This window comes from Mobula hypostoma, chromosome 30 (assembly GCF_963921235.1).
Source record: "Mobula hypostoma chromosome 30, sMobHyp1.1, whole genome shotgun sequence".
NCBI classification, from domain to species: Eukaryota; Metazoa; Chordata; class Chondrichthyes; order Myliobatiformes; family Myliobatidae; genus Mobula; species Mobula hypostoma.
Window position 1 is genome coordinate 17019996 of NC_086126.1, and position 14147 is coordinate 17034142.

A 14147-nucleotide genomic window follows, 5' to 3' on the forward strand; every position below is an offset into this window, starting at 1 on the left:
TGCAACCCTGTCTACCTGTGACGCCACTTTCAATGAATTATGGACCTGTACTCCCAGATCCCTTTGTCCACACTCTTCAGTCAAGACCTACTCTGGTTGGTCCAACCAAAGTGCAACACCTTGCACTTGTCTGCATTAGCTTCCGTCTGCCATTTTACAGCGCATTTTTCTGGCTGGTCCAGACCCCACTGAAAGCCATGATAGCCTTCCTCACTGTCCACTACATCCCAATCTTGGTGTCATCCGCAAATTTGCTGCTTCAGTTAACCACATTTTCATCCAGATCGTTGATATAGATGACAAACAACGACAGACACAACACCGGTCCCTGCAGCACTCCACTAGTCACAGGCGTCCAGACAGTGAGACAACCATCTACCACCACTCTCTGGCTTCTCCCTCAAAGCCAATGTCTCATCCAATTTACTACCCCATCCTGAATGCCGAGTGACTGAACGATCTTGACCAATCTCCCGTGCGGGACCTTGTCTCCTCTCATTACCTTTTCTCCAAAGAGAAAAGTCTAAACTCACTCAATCTTTCCTCATAAGACACCCTCTCTAATGCAGGCGGCATCCCGGTAAATCTCCTCTGCACCCTCTCTAATCCAGGCAGCATCCTGGTAAATCTCCTCTGCACCCTCTCTAATCCAGGCGGCATCCTGGTAAATCTCCTCTGCACCCTCTCTAATCCAGGCAGCATCCTGGTAAATCTTCTCTGCACCTTCTCTAATCCAGGCGGCATCCTGGTAAATCTCCTCTGCACCCTCTCTAATCCAGGCAGCGTCCTGGTACACCTCCTCTGCCCCCTCTCTAATCCAGGCAGCATCCTGGTAAATCTCCCCTGCACCCTCTCTAATGTAGGTAGCATTCTGGTAAACCTCCTCTGCACCCTCTCTAATCCAGGCAGCGCCCTGGTAAATCTCCTCTGCACCCTCTCTAATCCAGGCAGCGTCCTGGTGAATCTCCTCTGCACCCTCTCTAATCCAGGCAGCGCCCTGGTAAATCTCCTCTGCACCCTCTCTAATGCAGGCAGCGTCCTGGTGAATCCCCTCTGCACCCTCTCTAATCCAGGCTGCGTCCTGGGAAATCTCCTCTGCACCCTCTCTAATCCAGGCAGCTTCCTGGTAAATCTCCTCTGCACCCTCTCTAATCCAGGCAGCGTCCTGGTAAATCTCCTCTGCACCCTCTCTAATCCAGGCAGCGCCCTGGTAAATCTCCTCTGCACCCTCTCTAATCCAGGCAGCGCCCTGGTAAATCTCCTCTGCACCCTCGCTAATCCAGGCAGTGTTCTGGTGAATCTCCTCTGCACCCTCTCTAATCCAGGCAGCGCCCTGGTAAATCTCCTCTGCACCCTCTCTAATGCAGGCAGCGTCCTGGTGAATCTCCTCTGCACCCTCTCTAATCCAGGCTGCGTCCTGGGAAATCTCCTCTGCACCCTCTCTAATCCAGTCAGCATCTTGGTAAATCTCCTCTGCACTCCCTCCAATCCAGGCAGCGTCCTGGTGAATCTCTGCTGCACCCTCTCTAATCCAGGCAGCATCGTGGTAAACCTCCTCTGCACATTCTCTAAAGCTTCCACATCCTTCCTAAAAGACGCGACCAGAACGGAACAGAATATTCCAGGTGTGGTCTAACCAGGCTTTCATAGACCTGCAACTTAACCTCATGGCTCTCGAGCTCAATCCCCGACTAATGAAGGCCAACACCCCATACGCCTTTGTCACCACCCTATCAACTTGCACGGTGACTTTGAGGGGTTGGTTGGCCCCAGGATCTCTCTGCTCCTCTGCACTCTGGAGAGGAATGAAGTGCGGTGTGAGGGGAGCGGGAAGAGGACTTGACCATCAGAATTAAGTCTATTATTGCTGACAAATGTCATCAAATCTGTTGCTTTTGAGGCTGCAGGTCAGTGGTATACCTAAAATACACAATAAATTATAATAAGAATTATATTTTTAAAAGTTAATATGTAGTGCAAAAAGGGAGCAAAAAAATTGAAGAAGTGTTCGTGAGTTGATTGTAAATTCAGAAATCGGAATGGTGGAGGGGAAGAAGCTGAGGGTGAGCCTTCAGGCTCTTGCACCTCCCCTTTGATGGTAGCAGGTCCTGGGTGTCGGGGACCTCAATGATAAGACTCCTACGGTCAAGATGAGGCCGGAAAGTGGCGATTCTTTGCGGGTGGCACAGAAGTGATTTCTCACAGTTGAATTCCACATGAACCTTGAAACACAACGTGCTATCAGTAACACAAGTTTACAATGGATTGAAGTGGAGGTTCATTCTCTGGATTCTCCAGGGTAGGAAGGGGTGTTGTCTACCAGGATTCTGTAGCAGAAGGAACTGGTGCATCCTTTGTATGACAGGTACAGTGACCCGAGGCGCATTGGTGCAGTGTGTTAAGCCGTGGCCGCCTGACTCCAGAGACCCTGGTTCGATTGCAACGTCTAGAGCTGTGTGTGTGTGGATTTTGCCTGTTCTCCAAGACCTCTATTATCCAGGACATGCTCTCTTCTCACTATTGCCATCGGGAAGGAGGTACAGGAGCCTCAGGTCCCACACCACCAGGTTCAGGAACAGTTATTACCCTCAACCATCAGGCTCCTGAACCAGTGAGGATAACCTCAACTCTGAACTGATTCCCTCGGGAAGGAGGTACAGGAGCCTCAGGACCCACACCACCAGGTTCAGGAACAGTTATTACCCTCAACCATCAGGCTCCTGAACCAGTGAGTATAACCTCAACTCTGAACTGATTCCATCGGGAAGGAGGTACAGGAGCCTCAGGTCCCACACCACCAGGTTCAGGAACAGTTATTACCCTCAACCATCAGGCTCCTGAACCAGTGAGGATGACCTCAACTCTGAACTGATTCCATCAGGAAGGAGGTACAGGAGCCTCAGGTCCCACACCACCAGGTTCAGGAACAGTTATTACCCTCAACCATCAGGCTCCTGAACCAGTGAGTATAACCTCAACTCTGAACTGATTCCATCGGGAAGGAGGTACAGGAGCCTCAGGTCCCACACCACCAGGTTCAGGAACAGTTATTACCCTCAACCATCAGGCTCCTGAACCAGTGAGGATAACCTCAACTCTGAACTGATTCCATCGGGAAGGAGGTGCAGGAGACTCAGGTCCCACACCACCAGGTTCAGGAACAGTTATTACCCTCAACCATCAGGGTCCTGAACCAGAGGGGATAACTTCACTGAACTTCACTCACCCCATCACTGAGCAGCTCCCACAACCTATGGACTCACTTTCAAGGTCTCTTCATCTGATGCTCTGGATATTTATTGTTTATTTATTTAGTTTCTTTCTTTTGTTGTTTTTGCACCTTTGTGGTCTACCCTGTTGGTGCAATCTTTCATTGATCTGTGGTCATTGCATTTATTGGGTATGCCCGGAACAAAATGAACCTCAGGGTTGTATGTGGTGACATGTATGTACTTTGGTAATAAATTTATCCTGAACTTTGAAGTTAACCCTGAAAGAGTCCTGAACCATGTTGGTTTGTGCCTGAATTCTCTCCACATTTAGAAAGCAATTTACACTTTGATTCACTCTGCATCACTTCCCTGCCCCAGATCACTCGGTACAACACAACTGGTCGCTGCATCCATGGCTACGATGGTCAGATACACCTGCCTCAGGTAGACCGTGTGGAGCCAGGTCAGACAGGGTTATCCTCCTGACTGCTGCTTGCAGCCCAGAGGGGCAGCTCGGTCCATTAGGATTCGGCGTGCCTGGTCTGGGCTCGTCCTGCCGAGTCACACGGTGTCAGGCATTGAAACGCCCACCCGGAGTGCTTTCGTTCCCCGCACTCTCGCTGTGGGCTGCGGGAGGAGAGACCGCGGTGCCTCCGAGGAGCCGCGGCTTCGGAATCAAACCTGAGGACCTACCCCGTGGCAACCCACTCTCATCGGTCTGCCGCGTTGCGGCGACGGGGTTATCGAGTTTGCACAAGTCCTGGTCGCTCGCAGTGGCTCCTTCAGTTCAGTGAAAGCACAGAACTCCACCTTTGCCCTTCCCCGGTTTGATCATTCCCTTTCACCCAGTTTGTAATCTGCACCCACCTACCTCCCTCTCTCCCTCTCTCCTCCTTACACTTCAAACACTTTCTTCCCTTCTAGTCATCCCTTCATCCCCCTCCTTTCATTCTTCCACTTCCCTTCCCTCACTCTCTCTTTCCCTCCCTCCTCACCCTCCCCTTCCCTCCCTCCTCACCCTCCCCTTCCCCTCCTCTTCACCTCCCATTCCCAGCCCCATCCCTCTCTCTCTCCCTCTCTGTCCCTCTCTCTCTCTCAAACTCCCCCTCTCTTTCCAACTCGTACCCTCCCTCTCACCCCCTCACCCTATCCCCTCTCCCCCTCTCTCCCCTCCCACTCTCCCTCTCCCTCCTTCCCTCACCCTCTCCCTCTCTCCCTCTCTCTCTCTCCCTCCCTCTCTCTCCCTCCCTCACCCTCTCCCCTCCCTCTCACTCCATTTCTCCCCCTCCCTCTTCTTCCCTCCCTCACCCTATCCACCCTCTCCCCCCTCTCTCTCCCTCCCACTCTCCCTCTCCTTCCCTCACCCTCTCCCCTTCCCTCTCCCTCCATCTCTCCCTCTCTCTCTCCTTCTCCCTCCCTCACCCTCTCCCCTCTCCCTCTCCCTCCCTCTCTCCCTCACTCCCCCCTTCCTCACCCTCTCCCCCTCTCCCTCTCCCTCCCTCCCTCACCCTCTCCCATCCCTCTCCCTCCTTCTCTCACCCTCTCCCTCCCTCTCCCCCCTCCCTCCCTCACCCTCTCCCCTCTCCCTCTCCCTCCCTCCCTCACCCTCTCCCCTCCCTCTCTCTCCATTTCTCCCCTCCCTCTCCTTCCCTCCCTCACCCTATCCCCCTCTCCCCCTCTCTCTCCCTCCCACTCTCCCTCTCACTCCTTCCCTCACCCTCTCCCCTTCCCTCTCCCTCCCTCTCTCCCTCCCTCTCCCTCCCTCACCCTCTCCCCTCTCCCTCTCCCTCCCTCTCTCCCTCTCTCCCTCCCTCCCCCTTCCTCACCCTCTCTCCTCTTCCTCACCCTCTCCCCCTCTCCATCTCCCTCCTTCCCTCACCCACTCCCCCTCTCCCTCTCTCTCTCTCCCTCCCTCTCTCCTCCACTCCCTCCCTCACCCTCTCCCTCTCCCTCTCCCTCCCTCCCTCACCCTCTCCCCTCTCTCTCCATTTCTCCCCCTCCCTCTCCCTCCCTCCCTCTCCCTCCCTCACCCTCTCCCCTCTTCCTCTCCCTCCCTCTCTCCCTCTCTCCCTCCCTCTCCCTGTTCCTCACCCTCTCCCCCCTCTCCCTCCCTCCCTCACCCTATCCCCCTCTCCCTCCCTCTCTCTCCCTGCCACTCTCCCTCTCCCTCCCACTTTCACTCTCCCTCCCACCCTCACCCTCTCCCCTCCCTCTCCCTCCTTCCCTCACCCTCTCCCCTTCCCTCTCCCTCCCTCTCTCCGCCTCTCCCTCCTTCACCCTCTCCCCTCTCCCTTTCCCTCCCTCTCTCCTTCTCCCTGCCTCTCTCCCTCTCTCCCTCCCTCTCCTTCCCTCCCTCCCCCTCTCCACTCCCTCTCGCTCCATTTCTCCCCTCCCTCTCCCTCCCTCCCTCACCCTCTCCCCCTCCTTCTCTCCATCTCTCTACCGCCTCTCCCTCCCTCTCTCCCTCCCTCCCTCACCCTCTCCCCTATCCCTCTCCCTCCCTCCCTCACCCTCTCCCCTTTCCATCTCCCTCCCTCCCTCATCCTCTCCCCTTTCCCTCTCCCTCCCTCCCTCACCCTCTCCCCCTCCTTCTCTCCATCTCTCTCCCTCCCTCCCTCTCTCTCCCTCCTTCTCTCACCCTCTCCCTCCCTCTCCCCCCTCCCTCCCTCACCCTCTCCCCTCTCCCTCTCCCTCCCTCCCTCACCCTCTCCCCTCCCTCTCTCTCCATTTCTCCCCTCCCTCTCCCTCCCTCTCCCCCCTCCCTCCCTCACCCTCTCCCCTCTCCCTCTCCCTCCCTCCCTCACCCTCTCCCCTCCCTCTCTCTCCATTTCTCCCCTCCCTCTCCTTCCCTCCCTCACCCTATCCCCCTCTCCCCCTCTCTCTCCCTCCCACTCTCCCTCTCACTCCTTCCCTCACCCTCTCCCCTTCCCTCTCCCTCCCTCACCCTCTCCCCTCTCCCTCTCCCTCCCTCTCTCCCTCTCTCCCTCCCTCCCCCTTCCTCACCCTCTCTCCTCTTCCTCACCCTCTCCCCCTCTCCATCTCCCTCCCTCCCTTACCCTCTCCCCTCCCTCTCCCTCCTTCCCTCACCCTCTCCCCCTCTCCATCTCCCTCCCTCCCTTACCCTCTCCCCTCCCTCTCCCTCCTTCCCTCACCCTCTCCCCCTTCCCTCTCCCTCCTTCTCTCCTCCACTCCCTCCCTCACCCTCTCCCTCTCCCTCTCCCTCCCTCCCTCACCCTCTCCCCTCTCTCTCCATTTCTCCCCCTCCCTCTCCCTCCCTCCCTCTCCCTCCCTCACCCTCTCCCCTCTTCCTCTCCCTCCCTCTCTCCCTCTCTCCCTCCCTCTCCCCGTTCCTCACCCTCTCCCCCCTCTCCCTCCCTCCCTCACCCTATCCCCCTCTCCCTCCCTCTCTCTCCCTGCCACTCTCCCTCTCCCTCCCACTTTCACTCTCCCTCCCACCCTCACCCTCTCCCCTCCCTCTCCCTCCTTCCCTCACCCTCTCCCCTTCCCTCTCCCTCCCTCTCTCCGCCTCTCCCTCCTTCACCCTCTCCCCTCTCCCTTTCCCTCCCTCTCTACTTCTCCCTGCCTCTCTCCCTCTCTCCCTCCCTCTCCTTCCCTCCCTCCCCTTCTCCACTCCCTCTCGCTCCATTTCTCCCCTCCCTCTCCCTCCCTCCCTCACCCTCTCCCCCTCCTTCTCTCCATCTCTCTACCGCCTCTCCCTCCCTCTCTCCCTCCCTCCCTCACCCTCTCCCCTATCCCTCTCCCTCCCTCCCTCACCCTCTCCCCTTTCCATCTCCCTCCCTCCCTCATCCTCTCCCCCTCCATCTCTCTCCCTCCCTCTCTCTCCATCTCTCTCCCTCCCTCCCTCTCCCTCCCTCTCTCCCTCTCCCTCCCTCTCTCCCTCTCTCTCCCTCTCTCCCTCTCCCCCTCCCTCTCTCCCTCTCACTCCCTCCCTCTCCCTCTCCCCTCCCTCTCTCTCTCCCTCCCTCACGCACCCTCTCCGCTCCCTCTCTTTCCCTCCCTCTCCCGCCCTCACTCACCCTCTTCCCCCTCTCCCTCTCTCTCTCCCTCCCTCTCTCCCTCTCCCTCGCTCTCTCCCTCTCTCCCTCTCCCTCCCTCTCTCCCTCTCTCCCTTTCTCTCCCTCCCTCCCTCACCCTCTCCCCCTCTCCCTCCCTCTCTCCCTCCCTCTCCCTCCCTCCCTCACCCTCTCCCCTTTCCCTCTCCCTCCCTCCCTCATCCTCTCCCCTTTCCATCTCCCTCCCTCCCTCATCCTCTCCCCCTCCATCTCTCTCCCTCCCTCTCTCTCCATCTCTCTCCCTCCCTCCCTCTCTCTCACTCCCTCCCTCTCCCTCCCTCCCTCACCCTCTCCCCCTCCCTCTCTCCATCTCTCTACCCCCTCTCCCTCCCTCCCTCTTCCTCCCTCCCTCAGCCTCTCCCCCTGCATCTCTCTTTCCCTCCCTCAACCTCTCTCTCTTCCTCCCTCTCTCCCTCCCTCCCTCACCCTCTCCCCTCCCTCTGTTTCCCTCCCTCTCCCACCCTCCCTCACCCTCTTCCCCGCAGGGGGGAGAGGATGGCGATGAGATGGGTGTGGACAGTACCTCACAGTCCAGGGTCTGTATGGGTCAGACACAGAATGAAGCTCCCTCCACACCATCCCATCACACACTCCCGGGGTCAGACAAAGAGTGAAGCTCCCTCTACACTGTCCCATCACAGACTCCCGGGGTCAGACACAGAGTGAATCTCCCTCTACACTGTCCCATCACACACTCCTGGAGTCAGACACAGAGCGAAGCTCCCTCCACACCGTCCCATCACAGACTCCCGGGGTCAGACAGAAAGTGAATCTCCCTCCACACCGTCCCATCACACAGTCCCGGGGTCAGACACAGAGTGAATCTCCCTCCACACCGTCCCATCACACACTCCTGGAGTCAGACACAGAGTGAAGCTCTCTCCACACTGTCCCAACACACACTCCCGGGCTCAGACACAAAGTGAATCTCCCTCCACACTGTCCCATCACACACTCCCAGGGTCAGACACAGAGTGAAGCTCCCTCCACACCGTCCCATCACACACTCCCGGGGTCAGACACAGAGTGAAGCTCCCTCCACACCGTCCCATCACACACTCCCGGGGTCAGACACAGAGTGAAGCTCCCTCCACACCGTCCTATCACACACTCCCGGGGTCAGACACTCTCCGGTTCTTCTCCAGGGACCTTCAGTCAGTGATCAACCCTGAGCAGAGGTGCAGGATCCTGCTGCCTGGAGCGACAAGTGGCTTCTCGGCAAGGCCCGGGGTAAACAGACCAGGAGTTTGACTGGCCTTCCCTCCCTACCCACACACCTCCGCACTGTATGTCCAACAAACACATCCTCCTTACCAAAATTAGTATTATTACCAACCCTGAATAAATTTCCTTTCCAACATAAAAAAGTTGAAAAATGTTTGATAACTGAGAGTCTGCCCTAGGCAGAGTTCAGAAGAAAGGGTGGACAGTGGGAAGAGTCGGTGGGGACGGGGAGACGCATAGAAAGAGAGCAAATATTGAAAGGTCAAGATAGAGTGGATGTATCCTATAGTGAGGGAGGCTAAGACCAGAGGACACGGATAGAGTGGATGTGGAGAGGATGTATCCTAGAGTGAAACATATATATATATATATATTTCTCACTACAGGAAACATCCTCTCCACATCCACTCTATCTGTGTCCTCTGGTCCTAGACTCCCCCATTATAGGAAACATCCTCTCCACGTCCACTCTGTCTGTGTCCTCTGGTCCTAGACTCCCTCACTATAGGAAACATCTTCTCCACATCCACTCTATCGGTCTCCAACTATAGAAAACATCCTTCTCATGTCCACTCTAACTCGGCCTTTCAACATTTGATAGGTTTCTATGAGATCCCTCCCCGCCGAATCTCATCGTCTAAACTCCAGTGGGTAACAGCCCAGAGCCATCAAATGCTCCTCATGTGACAAGCCTTTCAAACCCAGTATCATTCCCGTGAACCTTCTGCAAGGTCAGCACATTCTTTCTTAGATAAGGGTAATATTTACCCTTCTTGTTTTTTCTTCACTGTTTTAATGGAGGTCGGGATTGAGGACGTGATTTTAAGTTTAACTCTGTTTGGTTTCAAGTTAGCCCATTGCTTTGCTTTGCTTTTAGTTAGTTGCACGGTGGGTTTTTTTTTTGGGGTTTTTTTTTTTTTTTCTTTTTTTTTTCCATTGATATATATAAAATCTAGTATACTATTATGTTATCTTGGTTTCTTATGCTTAAATTACATTGTTTGTAGTATTTTCTTTTTGGTATTGTTATCTTTTGGAATTTTATTATACTTTAACATTGTATTAATGTTTATATGGCTTACCTTTTTTGTATACTTACTCAATAAAAAGATTTAAAAAGAAAGAAAGATAAGGGGCCCAAAACTGCCCACAGTACTCCAAGTGGGGCCTCACCAGTGACCTATAAAGCCTCAGCATTACATCCTTGTTTTTATCGTCAGTCCTCTGACGTTACTGACTTAATGAGCTCCTTCAGTCATGGAGTTCATTGATTCTGTTATGGTTATCATTGTAGGATGAATTTATTGAGTATGCCTGCCAGAAAATGAATCAGAGTATTTATAAGCAAGATTGTGGTCAATGATATTCGCCACTTGATTGTGAACTGCTGCAGGATCCTGTCGCATGTTGGATTGTCTCCAGGTTTCTCCTGGAGTTTTCTCCATCGATTATCTTGAATACATGCTTTTGATATCTTTTTGTGTTAACCACCTGATCCTGTCTGGAACTTTTCTGTTCCTGGGGAGGTGGTCTCCAACTCTGAGCAGCTTCCTTGTGGACGTCTAGGCTGCTCAGATCGTGGAGATGCCTTCGGTGGAGGGCCATGGTCTTCCATTTGTTAACTCTTTCTTCTGTAGAGATAATTTCTTCAGTTTTTTGGGTTGTGCTTTCATCTAAGTTTAGTGATGTGTCCTTCTTATATCACAAATGCATATCTTTGTGTCGCGCGCAGATTCCTGTTTTCGTTGATGAAAATATATCTTTGGAAGTTTTATCTAACTGTTGGGTAAATCTTTATGTGTCTGTTATTTCTCTTCCTCCTTCTGTCCAACCTACGTGTGTTCGGGTGCATATTGTGTTTTCTAAAACTTGTCATTCCAGTCCTTATTTTTCCCTGTGAATTTTCCAGACCACGATATTGTGCCAAAAGATTATATTAATACAGGTGAAAGACTCCAGTCTGTCAGCAGTGTAAGTCCAGGGAAGACAATCTCTGGCCCCACCAAACTTCTGAGATGGAGGCGCGAGCCCACCCACAAACCACTTGTTTGTGTGGATGGTGCGTGATTCGTTACCCTGTTATAAATAAGTGCCCACGAAATTACAGACAGTACACAGCTTACACTTAAAGGATTTAACTTTATAATTCTTCATTTGACTGTAGGGTTATTAAAGAAAGAGCGAAAAAGGGCCCATTTTAATGGAGCAGTCTAATGTGCTCAAGTTGGAGCTCATGGTTTCCCCTTCACCGATCCTCCTTCGATCTCCCCGGGCTTCGTCGAATCATGGCCCCGCTCCAGGTCGAATCCGACGACCTCTTCTCCCCGGCGTCTACCCTCTTCCTCTCCTTAACGAAGGACCCCAAGCCCCACATTAGTGCCCCTCACCAGAGAAACCTCCCCTAAAACGTTCCTCACTGGACAACACACAATTCCCCTGTCTCTTATCTTCAACAGTAACTCAAACAGGCAGCTTATACAGAACCAAATGCAGAACAGTAAAAAAAAATACAAACCAGAGCATTACATGGGTGTAACGAAAGTGCTTTTTGCCTCTGGTATATATTTACTGTTAAGCTCTGTTTGGTAGATTTCCTTAAGCCTTGAAGTAAATTCTGTCAGAAGATTTTCCTTTCTCACAGTATGATCTATTTTCTTTTGTTTGCTGATATCCCAGATATTGAAATGTTTCAAATTCACCCCTTGACTGTATGGTATCCTGTTACTCTGTTCCCTATTCCGGACAATTAATAGTATTATTAGCATTTTTCTCTCTTTTTATATTTGCAAAGTTTGCTGTTCTTTTGCACATTAGTCGTTTGTCCTGATGCGGGGTGGGGGGTGCGATCTTTTGTTGGTTCTATTGCGTTTCTTGTATTGACTGTGAATGCCCACCAGGAAATGAATCTCGGGGTTGTATGTGGTGACACAGACTTGTGCTGAGATAATGAATTTACTTTGGCGAGCACGAGAGGGCACAGTTTTAAGGTGCCTGGAAGTAGGTACAGAGGGGATGTCAGGGGTAAGTTCTTTTACGCAGAGAGTGGAATGGGCTGCTGGCGACGGCGGTGGAGCTGGATACGATAGGGTCTCTTAAGAGGCTCCTGAATAGGTGCATGGAGCTTAGAAAAATAGAGGGTATGGGTAACCCTAGATAATTTCGAAAGTAAGTACATGTTCGGCACAGCATTTTTCCATGTGTCTATGTTTTCAGGTTTTTTATGTTTCTAATGAGGCTCTAAGTTTCTGGCGGATCCTTTCACGCCTCCTTGTACAAGAACCGATGAATTAACACTCACAACACGCTGGAGGGACTCAGCAGCATCCGTGGAAATGAAGAGTCAACGTTTCGGGCCGGAACCCTTCGTCAGGACTGAAGAGAGAAGGGGCAGAGGCCCAATTCAAACAGGTCCAGAGGTTCTCTCAGCGTCCCGCCGGGCTCCATCGTTGTGTTACGGAAGCTGCAAGGCACCTTACAGTCCTTACGGGGAACTTTAGAAGTTGACGAGAGGCTCTCCTGGCTTGTGGCGTTCACTGCGACCATTGTAGACAAAGGGCCCGAGGCATTGTTGAGGACTGCTACCTCCTGTCCCGCAATCCCTCCGACCCACTGCCGCCAGGAAGGAGGCACTTTAGGAGGACCAGTCAGGGTAGGTCTTGCACAGAGAATGGTAGGGCACTGAGGATAGAACGAGGCATCTGGGAATACAGAGACACACTCAGCCCTGAGACACCAGGCTATGTCATTTAATTCCAAACAATTGGTTTATTGATCATTACAGAATGTCTCTCTGGTGCTTCCCATTCCCTCCCCTCTCCCTTCCCGTTTTCCCAGCCATGATTCCCCTCTCCCTGCCCCCTTCCCACTCTCAGTCCACAATAGAGACCCATATCAGAATCAGGTTTATCATCACTCACACATGTCAGGAAATTTGTTTATTTGTGTGACAGCAGTACAGTGCGATGCATAAAGTTACTACAGGACTGTGCGAAAGTCTCAGCATATATAGGTGGCCAGGACTTTTACACAAGTATGAACCTATGATGCCACTCCCCCGCTCGACCAAAGGGCAGTAGCTGATGGCAGATCCAATTCCACCTTCTCTGAAAGTGGCCACCCTTGCCCGCAGGGCTGTCCAGGAAGCCGACGGCAAGCTCGTCTTTCTTAAGTTCAGGAGTCAGGAAGTAACGTTGCAGCTTTCTGCAACTGTAGTTGAGCCACTTCTGGAGAAATTTCCCTCAGTTCTGGCCTCCCCTCCACAGGAAGGGTGAGGAGGCTTTGGAGGGCTGCAGAGGAGTTCCACCCAGATGCTGCCTGGATTAGAGGGCGTGCTGTCGCGAGAGGCTGGACGATCTTGGGTGGTCTTCTCTGGAGCTGCGGAAGCTGAGGGGAGACGCCATAGAGCATCACAGCGCAGGACTGGCTCTTCGGCCCACAATGTGGTGCCAACCTCTTCTATCCCTTCCCACTTGGACTGTGTGGAGGACAATGAGATAGTGAGCGAGGGAGTGTCAAGGGCTGCTGACTCCACTCTGCTGCCCCCCAGCTCCCCGTGGGTTCTCTGGAGTGTGAGAGAGAGATATCGGGACCCCGGGGAGGGCAAGTTGGAGTAGGCAGCTGGTACCTTTTCATCACCTGCATTGTAATGTCTAAAACTAGAGGAAATGTGTTTAAGTTGAGAGGGGGAAAATTCAAATGAGAAGTGTGTGTGTGTGTGTGTGTGTGTGTGTGTGTGTGTGTGCGCGCGTGTGTGTGTGTGTGCGCGCGCGCGCGCGTGTGTGTGTAGAGGTGTGACAGGCCATTCAGCCCATCGAGTCTGCCTCTCTATCCCATCCTGGCTGATTTATTATCCATCTCAACCCAATTCTCCTGCCTTCTCCCTGTAACCTTTCAAGCCCTGTCTAACCAAGAGCTTATCGACCCCCGCTCTAAATTCACTCAGTGAGTTTGCCTCCACAGTCGACTGTGGCAACGCATTCCTCAGATTCTGAGGCAGAGCGCCAAGGGATGCTGCTTCAGTAGAGAGGGCTGAGGAGGGGATTACTAACGTCCCGAGTAGATCAGGAGGGTGGGGGGAAGTGGGCGATGGTGGGCGACCGTTGGTGGAAGGGGGAAGTGGGATTGTAACATCGTTCAGGTCCTTATCAGTGCGGGCTGTCTGTTGGACGGGGGTGATAGGATCAGATAGGTGGGGGGGAAGGGGCCAGACAGGGACTATAAGAGACGGTACACGTCCTTGCAGTCCACCACAGCGGCTGGAGTTGTCCGAACGAGTGTGGTGAGTGAGCACGTTGTCAGGAATTGCCAGTGTTCGTCCTTGGAGAGACTGGCTTCCTGGAACGGGGCCAGTCTGACGGGAGGGGCAGAGGATGTCGATCTCCCTCTCAGTCAGTCACCGTCTCCCCCACCCAGCTCAGTGCAGTGAGGCACCCCTGGTGTCAGTGCCGAGGGAGGCGCGGGTGAGGAGGGATCCCTCACCGAGGTGGGGTGTGAGGAAAATCTGCGCTCCGGGACAGTCGGGGGTGGGACCACCGCACTGCGGGAGGGGCAAATCAGGCAGGATCTCCACACAGTGTGAGCGGAGGGGCGGGGAGCAGTGCTGGTGAGGGGGCGACTCCGCACCGTAGGAAGGGTTTGA

General features: G+C 53.6%; 1 protein-coding gene across 1 annotated transcript in view; it reads left to right on the forward strand.

Annotated features, from left to right (window-relative positions):
• LOC134339783 (cathepsin L-like) overlaps nucleotides 1-14147 on the forward strand; it is a 38438-nt gene that overhangs the window by 6186 nt on the left and 18105 nt on the right. The window lies entirely within an intron of this gene.